Source organism: Monodelphis domestica, chromosome 3 (genome assembly GCF_027887165.1).
Source record: "Monodelphis domestica isolate mMonDom1 chromosome 3, mMonDom1.pri, whole genome shotgun sequence".
NCBI classification, from domain to species: Eukaryota; Metazoa; Chordata; class Mammalia; order Didelphimorphia; family Didelphidae; genus Monodelphis; species Monodelphis domestica.
This window is the reverse complement of record NC_077229.1, coordinates 168,417,842-168,440,998: the sequence shown is the minus strand read 5'-3', so window position 1 is coordinate 168,440,998 and position 23,157 is coordinate 168,417,842. Positions and strand designations below refer to the sequence as shown.

At 36.3% G+C, this 23,157-nt stretch overlaps 1 protein-coding gene across 2 annotated transcripts in view; it reads right to left on the bottom strand.

Moving 5' to 3' along the window:
• NCALD (neurocalcin delta) overlaps positions 1–23,157 on the bottom strand; it is a 569,529-nt gene that overhangs the window by 215,111 nt on the left and 331,261 nt on the right. For both annotated transcript variants that reach the window (XM_056823245.1, XM_007488170.3), the window contains one exon: positions 18,215–18,295. The gene's annotated coding sequence lies outside the window, so the exon portion shown is untranslated. The remainder of the gene's footprint in view (positions 1–18,214; positions 18,296–23,157) is intronic.

Here is a 23,157-nt window from a genome sequence, read left to right as displayed (position 1 = left end):
AAAAGATCACTCTGATTCAACGCCATTATTTCATAAGCCTAACATCAGAAGCAAAGAGATGTCTGAAAATCAGAAATGGGATGATATTTACAACACTCATAACAATGGAGAAACTAGAAACAAGTTCCATGTCCAACTATGGCATCTCTGTGAGCAGGCTGCTGCTGTCCATTAGGAGAAAAACAGAACTCAGAAAGAGAAGCCCCACAGCCTTTTCCAAGGAGCTTGTGATTATAAAAGAAGGCAGGCTGTTCAAGTAGCAAGAACAACCACTGGCTGGATTGTGTTCCCCATTAGTTTACTCAGGGTGTCAGGGTATCTTGAGAGAGGTTCCTAGCACACTGGGTGGACTATCCTGAGATGAATTTAAGGGAGAGCATGGGCAAGTCACACAGGCAGGAAAGGATGGTGGGTGGCATCTATATTTTTGGAGAGAATGCTTACTTTGATGAGCTCATGAGTTCACTGGTGTTAGGAATTAATGGGCGCGTAAGAGGTGTTCAGAGAAGACTAGTATGTCTGATGTGAGGGTTTGCTGAGCCCCTTTCTGGGCTGCTTTTCTCTTTTGGTGTCTACCTGATACCCAGTTCTCCCCTGAGGCTCCAAGAAGCTGTAGCATACCCAATAGCCACACCTTGATAAAAAAAAAAGGGTAACCAACAAGCCTCAAACCTGTCAATGAGTTAAGGGGATATCTACCCCAGGCATGTGAAGACATCCCCTGGTGGAATGGGTGGATGAAAATAATTTGTTCCAACAGACATTAAAGCAGCAAAAGCAGGTGCTGTAGAGTGGTTAGAGCTTGATTAGATATCAAAAAATCCAAGGTCACCCACTGCATCACTGAGACAGCTTGACTTTGGTCTTGCCATCAGACTTGGATGATTCTGGAAGAGAGAGTGAGGCTGATGACTCTGCAACTCTACTTAGATTAAATCCAATTTATGCAAGAGGCAAGAGATGTCACCGGTGAAGTCATTTTGGTCCTATTCAAGTATGAAGAACAAAAACCAACCAAGAGTTTATTAATGTAAGTGAATATTATTTTGTTCAGTTCTGGGTGACATATTTTAGAGAAGATATAAACATACTGGAAAACATCCAGAAGAGGACCATCAGAATAATGAGGATTAAAGAGCATGTCATATGAGAATTAGTTGAAGGAACTGGGGATTGTTAGCCTGAAAAGACTTGCTGTAGGCCTCAATGATGAGAAATAAAAATGAGGAACTAATTGAAGCTATCTTCAAATACTCAAAAAGTTGGTATATAAGTATGCACTTAAAAACTGTTTGTTGGTTGAGCAAATGATTGCTATAAAAGGGACTCTATTTGTCCTGTGTCCCAGAGGGTAACATTAGAATCAGTGTATGGAAATTGTAGAGAGGCAGATTTAAGTAAGATGAGTGGAAAAAGTCCCTCACATCATAGCAATCCCAAAGTGGAATGAGCTATCTTAGAAGGTAATGGTTCTCCCTTATTGGAGCTCTCCAAGCAAAGCTTGCATGGCCACTTATTGGGGCTGCTGTAGAAAAGATTCTAGTTCAGGTATGGTTCACTAGATGGGTTTTAGGGTCCCTTGCAACCCTGAGAATTTGTAAACATTGCTAGTTTCCTATGGTTTAAATAATAGCATGGTGATGATGATGATGATGATGATGATGATGATGATGATGATGATGGTGGTGGTGGTGGTGGTGATAGCTAGCATTTATGTAGTAGTTTAAGGATTGAAAAACTATTTACAAATATTATCTTATTCGATCCTCATAACTACCACTGAGAGACAGATTCCCTTAATGTCTCCATTCTATACCTGAGGAAACTGAGGCATACAGAGGGTAAGTGATGCCTACAGCAAGGTTCACACAACTATCTGAGGTCAGATTTGGACTTAGGTCTTCCCATCTCCAATCTAGTTTTCTATCCACCTTGCTGCCATTAATCAATAGACATTTTAAAGGTCTTCCTACATGCCAGGAACTGTGTTAAGTGTTAGGAATATAATATAAAAGTGAGATGCAACAGATATACAGAGAGGCCTCTTCCCAACAAGATGTTTCCCAGGCATATGCCAAGATCGTAAGAGATCTTTGGAAGATGTAATCATAGCAGACACTTTATTTGGTAATCTCCCTAACACCCCCCCCACACACACACAGGGGCTTAACCCAGGTAGATGTATGCCTGCCATTGTCATGGAGGTTGGCCAATGTACAGTCCTAATAGAAGGAAGTTCCATATAAACCATTAGGGCCATCATATGTTCCTGTTTGTATTTACTGCATCAAATTGTGGAATACTGCAGAACATTCTAAAGGAGATAACATAATCGTCCCAAAGAGTTCACCCTAAACATTCCTACAGGAAAATTCGGGTTATTCTATTTTTTTTCTAAATTTCAGGGGCTATGAAAGATTTTAAGGGACTGATTACATGAATATGTGTGTGTATATATATGCATAGCCATATATATACATACATACACACACACACACATATATATATATATATATATATATATATACATACACATATATGTCTTGCCACTGACTAAATGAAAACATCTCACACCAAGACATAAACATTGGAATAGCAATATATATTTATCAAAATCTGGACTATCAAATTTCTAATTGTGGACAGAGATATGAAGCATTCTAAAATATTCAGTATATGAAATATACATTGCTAAAATTACAAAGGAAAAAAAATAAACCAGAGAGAAAACTCTATAGGCCAATGTGTCTTGTATATGACTCTAAATTTAGAATATATTCTAATATATAGAATAGAATAATAGAATATATAGAATATATTCATGGGAAAATATGTTTACTGCAATATGACAAAGAACATTTATAGCTACTATTTTTCCCATAGATTACATTCAGAACAATAGCTGTATCTGGCTTTGAATATATCCTTCTACAATTAAATGCATATATTCTAAACAACAACTAAAGAAATGCATCCATCTTTTCATATGCCTACTGTTTGTTTTTTTCATTTTTATTTTTTTTAAACCCTTACCTTCTGCCTTAAAATCAATACTGTGTATTGGTTCCAAGGTAGAAGAGTAGTAAGGGCTAGCCAATGGGGGTTAAGTGACTTGTCCAAGTTCACATGGCTAGGAAGTGTCTGAGGCTAACTTTGAACCCAAGACCTCCCATCTCTAGGCTTGGCTCTCAATCCACTGAGCCACCCAGCCGCTCCCAATGACCCCTTGTTTAAAACTACAACTCAACAATTTCCTCATCTCTACTTGAGTTTAATATGTTGTAATCAATACTTAGCTGTATATCATCTGGCATCAACAATTCCTGGAATGAAGGGAAGCATTCATATGCTATCATAGCCCTTTAGAAGGAAATTGCAACAGATCTCAGCAATAAATGATACCAATTACTATCTCTGGGCCTTTGTACTGGCTATTCTCCATGCCCTTCTAACCCCTATATCTAAGAATAATCAGCTTCCTTAATGACTCAGCTCAAGGGTCATTTCTTGGCTCTCTCACCCCATCTTCCCCCAACTACTAAATCTGCTGCTTCTTCTTTTTAATCTTCTTGTTTCCAGCCTCGAACCAAATATTTAGGGCCCTGAGCTCATGTAGTAAACATAATAAAGCTATCTGTGTATAGATTAAAAAAAAAGAGTACTGTATAGACTTAATTAATACTGTATTCTTGAGTTTTTAATTAATTAATTTGTTTATTTATAACATTAAAGTTCTCAGGTATATATCACTCTCCCTTCTCACCTTCCCCACACTAAAGAAGCCATCATTTGACAAAAAAAAATGTATATATATATATATATATGTATATATATATGCATAGAATTGTGTCTTCCTTGTTTCTGCTAATCAGTTCTTTCTCTGGAGGTGAACATACATGAGTTATTTTTCTTTTCTTTGCATTTATAAAGGGTTTTTAAATTGACAAAGCATTTTGTATGCATAATCTCCTTTGATCTTTACAATTACCCTCTAAGGAAACACTTATTATTGTTCATTCATATCTAATTTTTCTTGAACTGATTTTGTTTTTTTTATTCAAAGATATTTTCCCAATTACATGTAATAACAATTTTCAACAGACATTTTCTGAAATTATAAGATCAAAATTGCTTCCCTTCCTCTCTTCCCTCCTGCCTCTTGGAGATAGTAAGCAATCTCAATTAGATTATACATGTTTTATTATGCAAAATATGCTTTCATTTTGGTCAGTGTTCTAAGAGAACACTCCTATAAAACCCAAATCCCAAAATAAAACCAGAAATAAACTAATATGAAAAATAGCATGCTTTGATTTGCCTTCTGATTCAAATGGTTCTTTCTCTGGAGATAGATAGCATTCTTCCCCTTTCTCCCCCCCCCCCACCAAGTCCTTTGAAAATGTTCTGGATCATTTCATTGCTGACAAGAGATAATTATTTTATAGTTGATCATCTTACAGAATTACTGTTATTGTATACAATGTTCTCCCAGTCATGAATTATTTTTCAAAAATTATTCCTTTGCTGCATACAATGTCCTCCTGATTTTTCTTGTTTAACTTTTCATCATTTCACATAGGTCTTTCTGTGTTTTTAAAAAATTAACCTGCTCCTTATTTCTTACAGCACAGTAGTATTACATCAAAATCATATGCCACAAATTGTTCAGGTCTTCTCTAATTGATGGGCACCCTCTCAATTTCCAGTTTTTTGCCACCATTAAGAAAGCATCTAAAATATTATTGAATAGATAAGGCATGTTCCTTTTATCTTGATCACGTGAAAAAACAAACCTTATAGTGATATTGCTGAGTCAAAGGGCATACACAATTTTATAATTCTGGGCATAATTTTGAATTGCTCTCCAAAATGGTTCAAACAGTTCACAGTTCCACCAACTGTGTATTAGTATTCTCATTTTTCCACATCCCCTGCAACATTTGTTATTTTGCCCTTTAATCATTTTAGCCAATATGCTAGGTTAGGTATGAGATGATATTTCAGAAGAGTTGAGATGCTCATTTCTCTATTCAATAATAATTTAGAGCATTTTAATATGATAATACATATATTTGATTTCTTCATCCAAAAACTATCTGTTCATATCTTTTTACCTTTTTTTAGTTGGGATTGAATATCTATTCCAACTAAAAATGGACTGGGTTCTGCCCAATATAAACTGACACAGGTTTTTGAAAAGGGTTTGTTTGTGTATGGGCTCAAAGGAGGTTGCTCTCTGAGAATCAGCCTATTTAATTCTGAGAGGCTCACCATAAGAAGACTTGCTATCTATGTAGTTATTTAGTTTGGCCACAGAAACCTATTTAGATGATTTATTAAATGGCTGTCATCTATGTCAGCTGAGTACTCACATTGAATAACTAGGTGTAATGTGGTGCTGGATTTAGATTCAGATGACAAAAAGTTCAGATCCCAGTTCTGCTCCTTACTCCCTGGTATGACCTTGCACAAGTCCATTTACATCTATATGACTTCATTTCCTTACTGGTAAAATAGGAGCATTGGATTAGATCAGAGGTTCTTAACTTGGGATCCAGGAAGACTTGTCTTCCAGAGTTTATATCTTGTCCCAGATACTTACTAGCTGTGTGACCCTGATTAAATCACTTAAGCCTGTTTGCCTCAGTTTCTTCATCTATAAAATGAGCTGGAGAAGGAAATGGCAAATCACTCCAGAATCTTTGCTAATGCCATACAATACAGGTATCCTTTCTACATCACAACTTTTCTCATCATAGTTTCAATATATCACGTCAGCAAAGAAATTAAATGGGAATTTCAGGGGAAACTGTGGAAGCCACAAAACAAATGAAGACCAATAGATGATACAGAAAAAGTTTAGAAACTAAGAAATACACAAAGTATATGTATAGTATTAACATATTTTATCTTTTAATACCATAAATGTAATTTTTAAGCTAAAATAAGCAAGAAGTTAATTTTCATATTTATTCTGCTTTAAATTTTTTCATATAGTATTTTTACTTAACATTTACATACATGTAGCCCATGATCAAATATTTAACCCACATTTTATAATAAGCCACTTAAAAGAAGAAAGAAAAATTTCAAATTTTTCTCTATATGAATGGAGGGCCCCCAAATTTTATACACATTTTCCAGGTCACAGGGGAGCCTCACACCTAATCCTTGTGATGTGTCGTGATGGGGAAGGGAGACCTACAAAAATAAACAAGAGAATGTCTCCCCCCAAGGAAGTTATATTCTAAAGGGGGAAAATATGAAGTGGAGATGAAAGGGCCGTGTGGTGGCGGGAGTGGAAAGGGGGAAAGTGACCTACAGAGGGTCATGAAGAGTTGGACATGATTGAAAATGACTGAACAACCACACTAAGCAAAGTGTCTGGAACATAAGAGTCACTTTATAAATGTTTATGAGATTATCTACATAAAATACTTTATAAGCTTTAAAATATTATGCAAATGTCAGCTACTGCTAATATGCAAAGTGCTTTGCATGGGATTTCTTATTTGAGTCTCATAACAACTCTGTGACTAGGTACTTATTATAGACAGTATATTTGTAATTTTCAGGAGAAAACTGAGGCTCAGGGATTAACTTTAAGTGAAGGAAAAGTCCATAGTCACACAGCTATCAAAGATGGGCTTGGACTTAGGTCTTCCTGTTTCCAAGTTAGAATTCTATTTACTAAGCCAAGCAAACCCTTACCAATCAGGATGGATGTTGACAGTTTTCCCTAACTGATGCAATGCATATTTTAATTGTCTTCTCTAATTCCCTATTCTTTTTGTCTCAAAGAATACTCCCAAAGAAAAATGGCAGAATCTTATTCCTCAAAGTCGAGAATTGTTGCCTCCTTTCCCAACTCCTGTCATCTGGTGGCACAGGGGATGAAGATCTAGGGATTCATAAGTAACACACACAGCTGCTCTCTGCCTCTATTCCTGGGTGCCCCAGGTGCTAGTTGTCAAGAATCAGAAAAAAACTCTGGATCCAAATGTGGTATATGCTCTGCCTTCATTGTGCATTGTGACAGCTTGGTACTAGACTGGTAGAGTCAAATGAAATGAGATTCAGACAGGGATTAATGGTTCAGAGATAGAGGGAAGGCAGGATATTTGGTGTCTATCTTCTTAGGACAAAGAAAGGGTATAGACATGATTATGGTTAAGGTTAATGTTAAGTTTAATGAACAACTGGACCAACTTATCCTCTGTAGGGCTATCACAGAGACAGAAGGAGTCCCTACCTCATCCCTCCAGAAATCCTCTTTCCTCTAGGTTTCCTAAATAGCCTAGACTACATTACCTTTATGGATGGCCTTAGGAATAGAGTGAAATATAATTTCAAAGGCAAAAGAAAAGCCCCATTCCTACTTGTGAAATAACTTCTGTGGGAAATGGGGGTGAGCCAAGATGGTGGCATAGAAGTAGTGAAAGCTGGAGCCACTCTGAGAATCCTTTCAAACCAACCTTAAAATAGTGTCGGTGAGATGACTGGTCACACAACCATCATGGGGACAGAGTGAAATAACTGTCCTACAGAAAACAACTTAACAGTAGGCAGAAAGGTTCTATTTTCAAGGGAATTAGAAGTAAAAGTGTGCACAGAAGAGGGCAAGCTGCCCATATCTAACCTACTACATCATATTCTGAACCTGGGCACAAGTCAACTTCAAGACCCCAAGACCCTGCCTAAGTCAACTGCAAAGCACCCCATCCTTGGCATAAGCCTGCAATGAGGCCCTGAAGTAGACAGCATTTGACATGTTCAAGCCTACACTGAAGCCCCTTACCACAGGGCAAAATTGCTAATAGTGCTCTGAATCTTGCAAGCCATCAGCAGTTCCCAGAGGAGACTGAATCAGCAGATTTCAGAACTCACAGACCAGTGATGGAGAACCTATGGGACAAGTGCCAAAGATGTCACACAGCTCACTCTCTGTGGCCATGTAGCTGCTCTCCCCCATTACCCCAAGTTCATTAATAGAAAGGCAGAAGGATTTGCATTTAGCTGCTCTCCTCCCCCTCTCTACCATGTCTGATGACATTTTTTCACATCACCTGCCCTTCTGCCCAGTAGCCCAATGGGAACACACAGGGGTAAGGTGGATGGTTCACAGGGGGCAGAGCTGGAGGGGAGCAGAGCACTGGGGACACTCCCCTCCTCCTCTCTACACTAAGGAGATTCTTCACTTCACATACCCCTTTGTAAAGCAGTCCAGTGGGAGTGCCTTCTCCCTGCCCTGTGTGGGGAGCAGGGTACACCCAGCACTTAGTTGGGAGGCAGGGGATGGCACTTGGTCTGGTGGGTGGGATGGGGGTGGGGCTTTGCCATTACTGTCATAGGCCATCATACCCCCTCAGAAGAACTGAAATTTGCAGAAAACCAGAACTAGAGCTGAGGGCAGCAGCAAAGAAAAACTTAAGTTTAAGAGTATGCCTTCCCTTCTCTGAGAAGAAAGACTACCTTAAAGATAAAAGTAAAGTTTTTTTTAAAGGCCTTTTTTTAAAGTCCTGAAAAATGAGCAAATAGCAAAAGAAACACCCAACCATTGAAAATTTATATGGAGACAAAGAAGAGCAAAGCACAGACTCAGTAGGGGACTGTGAGATCAAAGCAGCCACATGCAAAACTTCAAATAAAGATGGGAATTGGTCTCAGGTACTGTTAGAGCTCAAAAGGGAATTTAAAAAATCAAATAAGAGAGATGGAAAAAATGAAAAAAAGAATTGAAAGTAATACAAAAAGAAAATAACACCTCAAAAAAGCAAAATTGGCTAAGTGGAAAAAGAGACACAAAAATTCAGTGAGGAATCATTTAAAAGATAGAATTGAGCTACTGGAAGAAAAGATTCAAAAGGAAAAAGAGACACAAAAATTCAGTGAAGAGTTATTTAAAAGACAGAATTGAGCTATTGAAAGAAAAGATTCAAAAGGTCATGTAAGAAAATAATTCTTTAAAAATTAGAAGTGGGCAAATAGAAGCTAACAGCTTAATGAGACATCAAGAAACAATAAAACAAAATCAAAGGAATGAAAAAAATAGAAGAAAATATGAAATATCTCATTGAAAAAAACGAGCTGTAAAATAGATCTAGGAGAGACAATCTAAGAACTATTGGACTACTTGGAAGTCATGATTAAAAAACAAAGGCTAGAGATCTTATTACAAGAAGTTATCAAAGAAAACTGCCCTGATATATTCTTGAACAAGAGGTAAAATAGAAATTAAAAGAATCTACAGATCACCTCCTACACTAAATCCCTAAATAACAACTCCCAGGAATAGTATTAACCAAATTCAAGAGCTCCTAGGTCCATGAGAAAATACTGCAAGTATCCAGAAAGAAATAATTCAAATATCATGGACCCCCAGTCTGGACTACACAGGATTTGGTAGTTCTATACGGAAGGATCAGAAAGCTTGTGATATGATATTCCAGAAAACAAGGGACCTGGTTTTACAACCACGAATCACCTATTCATCAAAACTGACTATATTCTTTCAGGGGAAGGGAGTTTGCTCATTTAATAAAATAGATTTCCAAATATTCTTAATAAAAATTCCAGACCTAAACAGAAAAGCTCATGTCTAAATACAAAATTCAAGACAAGCATAAAAAGGTAATAAGAAAGAGAATATTTAAGGGACTCACTATGGAAGATAATATTTGTAACTCTAGAGTTTTTATCATTATTATAACAGTTAGAAGAAGTGTACAAAGTCAGAGGGTATAGTAGTAGGGTGTTTAGGATGATATGCAAAAAAATCAAGGAATGAAAAAGAGGATTTCACTGAGAGAAATGTGAAGAGAGAGAGAAAATGGGATAAATTATATTACATAAAGAGATGCAGGCAGGGAAACACTATTACAGAAGTTGGGAAGATGAAAAATGGGAAAAATGAAAAAAAGAATTGAAAGTAATACAAAAAGAAAATAACACCTCAAAAAAGCAAAATTGGCTAAGTGGAAAAAGAGACACAAAAATTCAGTGAAGAGTTATTTAAAAGACAGAATTGAGCTACTGGAAGAAAAGATTCAAAAGGAAAAAGAGACACAAAAATTCAGTGAAGAGTTATTTAAAAGACAGAATTGAGCTACTGGAAGAAAAGATTCAAAAGGTCATGTAAGAAAATGATGAGCAATACTTAAACCTTACTCTCATCAGAATTGGCTGAGACAGGGAATAATAGCCAGAGTCATTGGGGTATAGAATACTATCTTATCCTATGGAGAAGTATAAGGGGAATAAGAAATGGGTGGTAAGGAGGAGAATAATTAGGAGGGTGATTAAAAGACCCTATAGAGCATTAGGAGGGAAATAAAAGGGGTAGTAGTAGGTAGGAAGGAGAAATGGGGGTGGGGGGGATACCTAAAAGTAAAACACTTGTGTGGAGGGACAGAGTGAAAGGAGAAAGGACAGGATTAAAAATGGAAAACAAGATGGAGGGAAATACACAGATGTTAATCATAACTGTGAATGTAAATGGGATGAACTCACCCATAAAATGGAACTGGATAGAAGAGTGGATTAAAAAACAGAAATCTACGATATGCTCTTTACAAGAAACACATTTGAGGCATGTAGATACACAAAGAGTAAAGGTAAAGGAATGGAGTAGAATCTATTGGGCTTCAACTGATATTAAAAAAAGGAGGAGTAGCAATCACAATCTTAGGAAAGCAAAAGCAAAATTAGAACTGATTAAAAGAGATAAAGAAAATAATAATGTCTTGATAAAAGGTAACATAGAAAATGAATTAATATCAGCACTTAAAATATATGCACCAAAAGGGACAGCCTCTAGATTTTTAAAGGAGAAACTAAAGGACCTTAAGGAGGAAATAGACAATAAAACTATACTAGTGAGGGGTCTCAATGTTCTCCTATAAGAATTAGATAAATCTAGCCAAAAAAGTAAACAAGGAAGAAGTAAAGGAAGTGAATGAAATTTTAGAAAAATTAAATTTAATAGCTATCTGGAGAAAATTGAATGGGGATAAAGAGAAATAGATCTTCTTTTCACATGGCACATATACAAAAAATGACCATGAACTAGGGCATAAAAACTTCAAAACCAAATGCAGAAAAAATGAAAACAGCTTTGAGTACCACTTCACATCTATCAGATTGGCCAATATGATAGTAAGGGAAAGTTATAAATGGTGTAGGGGGTGTGGCAAAATGGGGACACTAATGCATTGCTGATGGAGTTGTGAATTGATCCAAACATTCTGAAGGGCAATTTGGAACTATGCCTATAGGGCTATAAAACAATGCATATTCTTTGATCCAGTAATACCACGACTAGCTCTGTATTCCAATGAGGTTTTTTTAAAAAGAGGCAAAAGGGCCTACATCTACAAAAATCATTTATAGTTGAACTTTTTGTGATGGCAAAGAATTGGAGATTGAGGGGATGTCCATCAATTGGGGAATGGTTGAACAAATTGTGTTATATAATGGTGATGGAATACTATTGTGCTGTAAGAAATGAATAGGATGATTTCAAAAAGAACTGGAAAGACTGACATGAAATGATGCAGAGTGAAATAAGCAGAACAGGAGAACACTGTACACAGTAAAGCAATACTGTGGAATGATCATCTGTGACAGATTTATATAGTTTTGGTAATACAATAATCCAGGACAATTCCAAGGAACTTATGATAAAGAATGCTATCCAATTTCAGAGAAAGAATTGTGGGAGTCAAACTGCATATGAAAGCAGACAATTTTTTTTTCATTTGTTTATTTGGGTTTTGGTTAAGGTTTTGGTTTTATATGATTTTTTACTTACAAAAATAAATGATATAGAGATATGTTTTGTGTGAGAATGCATGTAAAATACAGATTGAATTACTTGGAGCTGTGAAATAGAATTTTATTCCCTTTGTCTATTTTAAGTTAATCAATCAGGAACTTAAAGTATCCCTACTTAACACTTAGTAAGTCACTAACAGAGAAAGTTTGCACCCTAAAAGGCCACAAGCACTGCCTCCCTGCCCCTGGCAGTGATAGGCAAATTATAAGGCTATGTTTGATTCCTGAAATGTAACAAGGAGAGCTAATGGGTGAAGAAAACAGTATATGAGAAGGAGCCTAAGAGAGATTCGGGGTCTTCATTCTTGTACTTCATTCTTGGTGGCTCTTAGCCTTAGTTTTGGTGGGATTCTTGGTAGTCTTGGCCTTGTGGGCACTGAAGGTTCTCAATGGTTTTCAGCATCTTTTGACTCTTTGGATTTCGGCTTCCTGATCTGGACTTTGGATTCTGATGAGATTTGAATTCAGTTTCACATTCACAGTCTGAAAGTTTTAGTCTTAGGACTTAGGGTATTTTTAGCTAGGTGATATTTTCTACCTCCTTCCTATATTTCCCACTTTAATATGTCTACCTTGCTGTAAATAATGCTACTAACAGATAACTGACTCATAGTTTAACTTTATTTTTTATAAATGATGACCACAACAATTCTTTTTTTACCATTATTATTTTTGTCAAACCAAATTTTTAACTATTACATTTGGCCACCCAATTTCAATTATTACAGAGCTTTGGGAATGGAGAGAGAAGGGTGGAGGGAGAAGATCTGGATCATATAACTTCAGAAAACTTAGTTGGAAATTTGTTATTACATATAATTGGTAATAAAAATAAATTTTTTTTAATGAAATGCTTCCCACTTGTTTGCTAAGGTCCAAAATTCCTTTTGGAGCAACCATACTTTTTAATGCTATAATTATCAGCAAAAATTCCAATAAGGCAACCCATGGAAATGCACTTACCCAATCAGCAAGTATCCATGACTAACTAGACAAATTTCATTTTTGATTCAACTGCAGAATTCTCCATCTCCTTACCATCATCCTTGCCCATCTCTTCACTCTCATCATCCCACACTTTTTTCATTTCTACTTTGTTTTTCCCTTTTAGAATATAAAGTCCTTGAAGTGAAATACTGTCTTGTTTGTTTATATTTATATTCCCAGTGTGCTTGATTGATGATGAATATTTATCATCTATCTATCCACCTAGCAACCTACTTCCTAATCATCTACCATCTATCTATCTTACCTACTAACCATCTATTTATCTAGCTATCAATCTGTTTATTTATTTACCTATCTAGCTATCTATTACCTATCTATCTAATTCAAGTTAACTTATGTCTAGCTAGGAAAGTCACTGAGCTTTGATTTCATTAACTGTAAAATGAAAATATATTAATGAGTAATAATGATACCACCTATCATAAAGATCGAAAAGCAATGAACTATGTAGTAGATAGAAGATATAATGGCTAAATTGGGATTTTGACTAAATAAGAGTTATAAAAACATGGTCACCAATTAGTATCCCTTAAGTAAGGAAAACTATTAGCACCTTTTAGCAATTTTGCTTAATTGGAATATTAGTAAAAAGAGGGAAATGTGGAAGGGAAAGAGGTAAGGAGACTGCCTAAATGCTAATCTGATGAAATTGAAAAATAAAAAGAAATTTATCATCTTAGTTAATGAGTGGTAAATACCTAACTTTTAATTATGACATCGGGGGGAAAGGGCAATACTCTTGTATTTGGGGATCTCTCTCTCTAGGCTGAGAATTAGAAAAGGAGAAAGAACTCATTCCTGACTCTTCAGACTGGGTCAAAAGGATTTGGCAGCTTTGAAGAGACCTAGTAGTGCTAAGCACCTTTGCTGTGACCATGTGGCCATTAAAATACTGAAGTAAACGAGGCTAACTTACCTCCCCTAACAAAGGTCATATTATAACAAATGTACACATAAGTTTTCCAAAATTATACAATTGGAATTGTCTCCTTTCCTCCCCCTCGCAGAGCTGGCAAGCAATTTGATCTGGGTTATATATGTATTATCATGAAAAACCCATTTTCATATTGTTCATTTAGGTAAGAGAAGAATCAACTAAAACCCAAACCCCCAAACAAAAACCCAAATAAACTTAAGTGGAAAATCATATGCTTTGATCTGCATTCTGACTCCATCAGTTCTTTCCCTGGAGGTGGATAGTATTTTGTCATAAGTCCCTCAGACTTGTCCTGGTTCATTGGATTGCTGATGATACATAAATCTATCACGGCTGATCATTCCACAATATTGTTAAAGATGATGAATTTCTATAATTTTCACTTCATCAAAGGACACACAGTAAGCTATGTGTTCTTTCTCTGTGCCTCAGTTTCCTTTCTATAAAGTTCTGAAAATTGTGGCTTTGAGACTGAAGACCTGGGTTTGAATCTCAGTACTACCACTTGCTACTTGGTTGATCTAGGGCAAATTTTGAAACTTTCCAAGCCTTAGTTTTCTCCTATATAAAATGAAGGTGTTAAATTAATGACTTCTAAGATAGTTAGAGCAGCATGCCTGGAATTGGGAGGACCTGGATTCAACTCTGCTCTCAGATACTTCCTAGCTGATTCAGAGACTGGTCTTTGTGAAGAGTGAATCAAACTCTCTTTGTTTATCAATCAGTGACTTTTAAATTAATCAATCAAAAACTTACAAGTGCCCCTACTTAGTACCTTACCAGTCACTTGCTAGAGATGTCTGGAGAAAATTGAATGGGGATGAAAAGAAATAGATCCTTTTTTTTCACATGGCACATATACAAAAAAATGACCACGTATTAGGGCATAAAAACTTCACAACCAAATACAGAAAAAATGAAAACAACTTTGAGGTACCACCTCAAACCTATCAGTTTGACCAATATAATAGTAATGGAAAGTGACAAATGTTGGATGGGATTTGGCAAAATGGAGACACTAATGCATTGATGGTGGAGTTGTGAATTGATCTAACCATTCTGAAGGGCAATTTGGAACTATGCCCATAGGGCTATAAAACAATGCATCCCCTTTGATCCAGTAACACCACTACTAGCTCTGTATCTCAAAGAGATTTTTTTAAAAGGAGGGGAAAGGGCCTACTTCTACAAATCCATTTATATCTATTTTCATGATGGCAAAGAATTGGAGATTGAGGGGATACCCATCAATTGGGGAATGACTGAACACATTGTAGCATATAATGTTGACGGAATATTATTGTGCTGTAATTTGCCTAGCACTGCCAGGGGGATTGGGGGTGGGGGTGGGGAAGTGACCCCTAGAGTTGTCACCTGCTCTAGCTATCCCTCACAGTGAATATGGAACATTTAACTTTCACGTGTCAGTTCAAGCTGGCTTCAGCATACCTCCATTACTAGTTCTAAATTTAGAATCCTAAATGTAACTATCCTTCATCATCTATTGTATCCATCTCCACCATCCCCATCATCTCCCTTTCCTTTCCTACCTAATCTTTTGAACCAGTCAACAGAAAAAAAAGGCTAGTTAACAAACTGGACTTGGAGAAATATATAACTCAGTCCAGATATAAAAAGAAAACAAGGGGAAGATAGCTTGCTTTTTCAGAGTCAATGTGGTATATATGAGAGGGATAAGCAAAAAAATACTAAGGAACATGATTTTTTAAAACCCTTACCTTCCATCTTAGAATTAATACTGTATATTGGTTCCACAGCAGAAGAGTGGTAAGGGTCAGGCAATGGGGGTTATGTGACTTGCCCAGGGTCATACAGCTAGGAAGTTTCTGAGGCCAGATTTGAACCCAGGACCTCCTGTCTCTAGGTTTGACTCTCATTCTACTGAGTCACCCAACTGCCCCCAGGAATAAGATTTAAAGAACTGAAATACCTGAACACTAGTCTAACAACAGCAATCCTTTATTACATGTCTCACTATTGGAAATACTGAAGGAGACACAAATGGTGAAATAGCACAGGGCACTCTCAAAGCACTCATAGTCTCCTAGTTTAGTTATCTTCTTCATTAAACATCTTCATATGTTCCTTTTCTCTCTGCTTCTTAGGATCTCTAATTTCCTGAAAGACTAAGCTCAAATGTCACCTTTGACAAAATATATGTGTATATATATATATATATATATATGCTCATATTTACTTATGTATGTGTTCTCTATCTCCTCAGATAATACAAATTCCTTGAGAATAAGAACTGATTTTTTCTTTCTTTTTTCTTTTGTATTACTTGTGTTTGTATCTTGTATTCACCTTTGTACTTCTTAGTGCCTAATATTGGAATAGATGCTTAAGAAATGCTTTGTTGATTGATTGACTAAAATGAAATTCTTCCTAATTACAGTTTAGCTCATTAGTTCTTTACTAAGTCATAATCAATCTATATTTTCACTTAAGTTCCCAGTTAATATGGACCTTCAGGAATGGAACCAATGCTTTGAGTATTACACTACAAGAACCAGTCCATCAACCAACAGTAGACTTTTAAATCCAGATGTTTAATGACTTTGAAATAGGTTTTCTGCCAAATACCTGCCCTCCAAAATTAGCATCAGGGCTGTTTCACTTGCATCATATATACAGGAAAATCTAGGTTGCTCACCAAATAAATGTTTAATGAAGGCACAAAGACATAGGCAGAAGAGACCAGGTAGCAGAAAAGCTGAGCTGTAGAAGTTTCCTTTTCTGTTGACTTTCTTCCTCTCTTGTCAAAGCCAACGTAACATGAAATGCATCATTTGGTTCTTACCTCATGTTCATCTTTAACAAGTATTTTATTTTTGCCACATGTCATAAATCTGGCCAGTTATATATTAGGTCAGTCATTTCACTTAAGCTCTGTCTCCTGATAGATAAAATGATAATAAAGACTAGAGAATTTCCCCATCCTGGTTAGCCACCTACAGAGACTAGCTCTCCTCTTGTGGTCCTTTAAAAGATAAGTGATACTCTAATTTAAAATGCTCATTTCATTCCCTTAAGACTCAGCTCTGGGGGCAGCTGGGTAGCTCAGTGGATTGAGAGCCAGGCAGAGAGATGGGAGGTTCTAAATTCAAATCTGGCCTCAGACACTTCCCAGCTGTGTGACCCTGGGCAAGTCACTTAAACCCCATTGCCTAGCCCTTACCGCTCTTCTGCCTTGGAGCCAATACACAGTATTGAATACAAGATGGAAGGTAAGGGTTTAAAAAAAGACTCAGCTCCAATCCCACCATTTGCAGTAGGGCTTTTTCTTTTCCCCCCTCTTCTAGTCTCATCCCCTCTCAGAATACCTTCCACTTTTGTTGCTGTTGAGTTGTTTCAGCTGTATACATCTTTTCATGACTTCATTTTTTATTTTCTTGGCAAAGATAATGAATTGGTTTGCCCTTCCCTTCTCCAGCTCATTTGACAGATGAGGAGATTGAGGAAAATAGTGTTAAATGACTTCTTCTGGGACAGATAGCTAGTGTTTGAGTCCACATTTGAACTCATGACGATTAACCTTCCTTGTTCCAAATCTATTGCTCTGTCCAGTGCACCAACCTGGCTGTTCCCTACTTTCCACTTATTCACTATATATTTTGTATGTAACTAGTAATTTACGGATTATCTTCTCCCTTAGAACATGAGCTCCTCTTTAAAGAAACAATACTGTTCCTAAATTGATAAAGATTGAAATATTTCTGGTAAGAGGTATTTAAAAATTTTTTTGAGAGAAAAGTGAAAAGTTGCATCTCTCATTTACACCATGTCTTCTTAGCTTTTCTGTATTGTCAGAAAGTAAAGAGGGAGAAGATCTATCTATCAGTCCTATTATCCAGGTAGCAACAATCCAGCAAAGTCTTTTAATCTTTCTTTTGTGTCATGGATACCTTTTCCTGTCCAGGGAACCCTTGAGCTCCTTCTCAGCATGATATCTATAAATGCATTAGATAAAACGCATCGTATTAAAAAGGAAACCAATTATATAAAAACGTAGTCATTAAAGTATTTTTTTAATTTGTGACAGACAAAGAAACTCATAAATATCCCCATGATAACTCCTAATATATCACTAATAAAGATTCCAACTAACCCAAGCCCTTGTAATCAAAGTATTATCCTGGAAAAGAGTTTCAAGGTCATAATAAAGAGGAACTCTTCCTGGCAGCCATGCTAATAGTATCCAAAGGTTGAAAATGGACAGTGAAGAAGCATTCCAAAACATCAAATAAAGCAAAGAGCCCCCCTTTTCAGCCTACTGCCTCCAGACAGTCAAAAACAAAGCCTACCCTCAGCAAACAAATGGTGAGAATATAGCATGTTTGAATTCTGAAGAAGACTGAAAAGGTTTTACAATTGATCATTTTAAAGGAGATTTTTTAAAAAATGAAGACTCACAAGATTCGGGCACAGAGGTCCACAACAAGCAGAGTTTCCTCCAGTATCAAGGCAGATCTCACAACCAGCAGCTTGACAGTCCTGCAATCAAGATCACTCATAATCAATGACTATTTTCTATTTAATCATTTGACAGAGAAATGAGATGAGGTAAGGGTGACAACTTTTATTTTATTTTTTTACACTTCACTCTGGAAACAGGAAACAGGAAATATACCTATAAAAAGCACATACAAGCATGCACACACACACCACACCACATACCACACACCAGCACAGTTGGCTTTTTGGTTCAAAGTGTTCTAGGGGGATAAGAGATTAATGGGCAGAGATCTGCCAAATGAATGAAAATTTAGTTTCAAAATGATTGCAGGGACTAATACCTAATGGACAACTGCCAAATAGTCTTTAGATTATATGAATGACATATTAATCAGTAATATCTCCTTCCTTTCTTCTTTATCCTAGTCAGTCAAACAAATTTTGATTGATTAGGAAAAAAGAGGGGAAAAGAGATATTAGTGATAAACATCATGCATTAGACACTGCACTCAGGGTTGGGAGTAAAAAAGACTAAAATGAAACATTTTCTGCCCTTAAAGAGGTTATATTCTTTTGGGAATGACATTTATAGGAGGAATATTAGTGTAGTGGGTAGAGAATTGGACTAGTAATCTACTGACTAGCTGTATGACCTAGCACAAGACACTTAATCTCTCCCTGCCTCAGTTTCCTCACTTGTTAAATGGGAATAATAATAGTACTTCTCTTATAGGATTGTTGGCAGTTGGATGGCACAATTAATAGAGTACTGAGCCTTGAGTCAGGAAGACTCATTTTCCTGATTTCAAATCCAGCCTTAGGCACTTACAAGCTATGTAACCCTGGCAAAGTCACTTGGCATGTAACCTGGCAAAGTTTGTTTCAGTGCCCTCATCTGTAAAATGAGCTGGAGAAGGAAAGGGCAAACCTCTCCAGTATCTTTGCCAAGAAAACTATAAATGGGGTCCCAATTTGTCAGATACAACTGAAACTACTGAACAACACAGGGTTGTTATGAAGATAAAAGGCAAAACACTTTGTAAAGCTCGGAGGACTCTATAAATGTTAGCTATTACTATAAATACAGGGCTGCAGACTGAATCTGTGATTTTGCAGGTTCAGGCACCTGCCTGGTAAGAACAGTTTCTCTACCATTGCAGGGCTCTTCTCCCCAATTTATAGTCATTGGTGATCTGCCTGGAGCATTGAGAAAATAAATTGTTTTCTTTGGGTCACATACTCAGTATTTCTCAGAGATAGCACTTGGAACCTAGTCTTCCTGACCCTGAGGCTGGCTCTCTGTCTTTTAAGTAAACATATATAAAATAAATATAATGTAAATTGTGAGAGGAAGGAACTAACACCTGGATAGATTAGGAAAAAAACCTTGTGTGAATGTGGCCTTAGAGTTGCTGAATGAAATTAGAATTGAAGACTGACAAGAATTCATATTCCCCCAAGGATAAAATTCCTTCTAGGAGACCTATATACATGAATCTTAATGATTATTTGGTATGTATGTATATGAGAACTTGCAAAAAAAAGAACTTGCAAAAAAAAAGAACATAGAGGGACTTTGATTCCATCAAATTAGATAGCCAAAGATACCTGAAGGAGAAAAAAAGTGATATAATAAAAGTCAGACTGGCTCTCTCATGGAAAGGAGGAGGAGAGAGAACTTTGGATGTGACCGGGATGAATTCACCCATAAAACAGAAATGGATAGCAGAATGGATCAAGAACCAAAATCCAACAATATGTTGCTTACAAGAAATACATTTAAAAATGAGAGATATGCATAGAGTAAAAATAGAGGTATGGAGTAAAATATATTATGATTCAATTGACAAAAAAAAGAGCAAAGGGAGCAATAATGGTCTCAAAGTTAAAGCCCAAGTGGATCTAATTAAAAGAGATAAACAGGGAAAATACATTGTTAAAAGGTACACTAGATAATGAAGCACTATCAAGACTAAACCTATATGCACCAAATGATATAGGATCCACATTTTTAAAGAAAAAGCTAAAGAAATTACAGGTAGAAATAGATAACAAAGCTATAATAGTGTGAAATTTTAACTCCCCCTTCTCAGAACTGGATAAATCTAATAAAAAAGAAATAAAAAGTCAAGGAGATAAAATCTTATATAATATAGATATGATTGCTATCTAGAGAGAATTTAATGAGAACAGAAAGTAATATATCTTTTCCTCAATGGTACATGGTATCCTTACAAAAAAATGATCATCTATTAGGACACAACTTTATAGTTAAATTCAGAAAAACAGAAATATTAAGGACTTCTTTTATAGTGCATGTCTGATCTGAGTTCTGTGGGGCTCATTTTAGCAAATAGCCCGGAAGACAGATACCAAGTTATCTGTAGTTTTCATCTCAGGGGGTACATTTTTGTTTTTGTTTTTGTTTTTGAATTTATTTATATTATAAAATATTAGTTACTGGGTATCTTACTCCCACCTTACCCTCCCCACACCATAGAAGGCATCATATGACAAAAAAAATGATCTAACTTATGTCATTTGTATCTCTATCAATTTCTTCTCTGGAGTGGATATTCACAAGTGATTTTTCAAATATTAATTCTGTAGCTTTATATAATGTTCTCTTGGTTCTACTTCTTTTGCTCTTTATTATTTCATGTAAGTTTTTCCAAGTTTTTTAAATTAACTTCCTCATTGTTTTATATGGTGTGCTATTGATAGACAACCCTCATTTTCCAATTCTTTGCCACCACAAAGACAGATACGAAGACAGAACTATTTTGGAACACTCAGGTTTTTTTTTTCCTTTTCTCTTGATCTTTTTGGGAAGCAGACCCAACAGTGATATTGCTACATCTGAGGGTATATACAGTTTTATAACTCTCTGGGCACAATTTCCAATTGCTCTTCAAAATGACTGAATCAGCTCACTGTTCCAAGACATATGTTTTAATATCAAGCTTCTGTCCTTGATCCAACAATGCACTGTCCAAATGGAGGTAGGGTACTAGATATACTCTGTTTGGTTTTGTTGTCTTTTTCCCAATAATGACACAACTCAAGAGCTGGCCTGGAAACCAGGAAGATCTGGGTTCAAGTTCCATCCTGATGCATCCTGGTTCTACTCTTTTGGGCCCCTTGTACCACTGATAAGTTCTTTCAGGACTCTCCATCTTGAGGGAGGGCCCCAAACCAGTCATTCTTCATTTTTTGTAATTAATGAATATGACTTGGTTCAAGTATCTCCCTTTTCTCTTCCACCTTTCAGCACCATTTTATGTGTTGTTTTCTCCTCTTGAAATGTAAGCTCTGTAAGAAATAAAGAAATCTCTGGACCATAATTCTGAGCCGAAAACTGACTTTATTTGTGGGTAAATAGAACCAGTGTTCCATAATTCCCAGTCTATTATGAAAGACATCTTGTGGATGTTCACAGTTGTTTTTATAGGCTTTTGACAGTTGATACAGATCACTGATTAACAAAACCGAATATACAAAGTATGTTGGCTATAGTTAATAAATTCTAATACAAGATCCACACACTTTATTGATCCTGTCACTACTATCTTCAGACAATATTTTAGAAAAAGTCTTATTGATATTATAACAGATAACTCACAAGAAGAAATCTAAAGATACATAAAGTTGTCTCTTTGAGTTATAAAATCTGAGGACCCTACTATTGACATACATTCCTAGAAAAACAAATACTAATCCTACTTTTACAACTGACTCTATGATTGCTTCTGTTATATTTCTTCAGAACTAGGAGATAATGAAGATGTGCATTTAACATAAGAAGGTTTATAACAGGAATTCTTAAGCTAACTTTTTCCTTATTTATCACTGCTTAGACATAGTTAATTAACAAGAGGTACTAGTCTTTCTCACATTCTGGTTATATACGTTACTTAAATGAATATAAGATTAATTAGTTTTATACTAAATGGTATAAAAAGAAATTAAATGAAATAAGTACAAGGTAAGCTCTTCAGCTCCTTGAAGAAAAGGACTTCGTTCTTTTTGCTGGTCACAGTACTTGGCATATGTGTATTCAGTCACTTTTATTAATGACCCCACTTGGGGTTTTCTTGGCAAAGATACTAGAGTGATTTGCCATTTTATTCTCATTTTACAGATGAGAAATTGAGGCAAATAGGGTCGAATAACTTGCCCAGGATCATACAGCTAGTAAGTATCTGAGGCTGGATTTGCACTTAGGTCTTCATAACTCCAAGACTGACACTCTATCCACTGTACCACCTTGCTGACACATAAAAAATACTTGGTAAATGCTTATTAATTTACTGACTTAACTTTTACACATCACTTAACCTCTTAGTGGTCTAAGCAGTACTCTTAGACTCTAGGTTTCAGAAGTGGTTCCCATTTGCTGTAATCAAGAGGTGGCTCACCTGCAAGACCTTCCTATACCAATGAAATCATTGGGGTTGAAGTTTCTTAATCTTCTTTTTCCTTTAAGTACTAAAGGACTATAAGGAACTATCATGGAGGAAGCAAGAGCTGATAACATTGTCAATGGAGAAAAGCAAAGTGAGAAGATCAGATCCTGCTCCCACTTCTCTTTTTTTTTTAAATAATATTTTATTTGATCATTTCCAAGCAGTATTCATTAGAGACAAAGATCATTTTCTTTTCCTCCCCCCCCCCCATAGCCGACACGTGATTCCACTGGGTTTCACATGTGTTCTTAATTCGAACCCATTGCCATGTTGTTAGTATTTGCATCAGAGTGTTCGTTTAGAGTCTCTCCTCAGACATGTCCCCTTAACCGCTGTAGTCAAGCAGTTGCTTTTCCTCAGTGTTTCCACTCCCACAGTTTGTCCTCTGCTTGTGGATAGTGTTTTTCTCCTAGATCCCTGCAGGTTGTTCAGGGA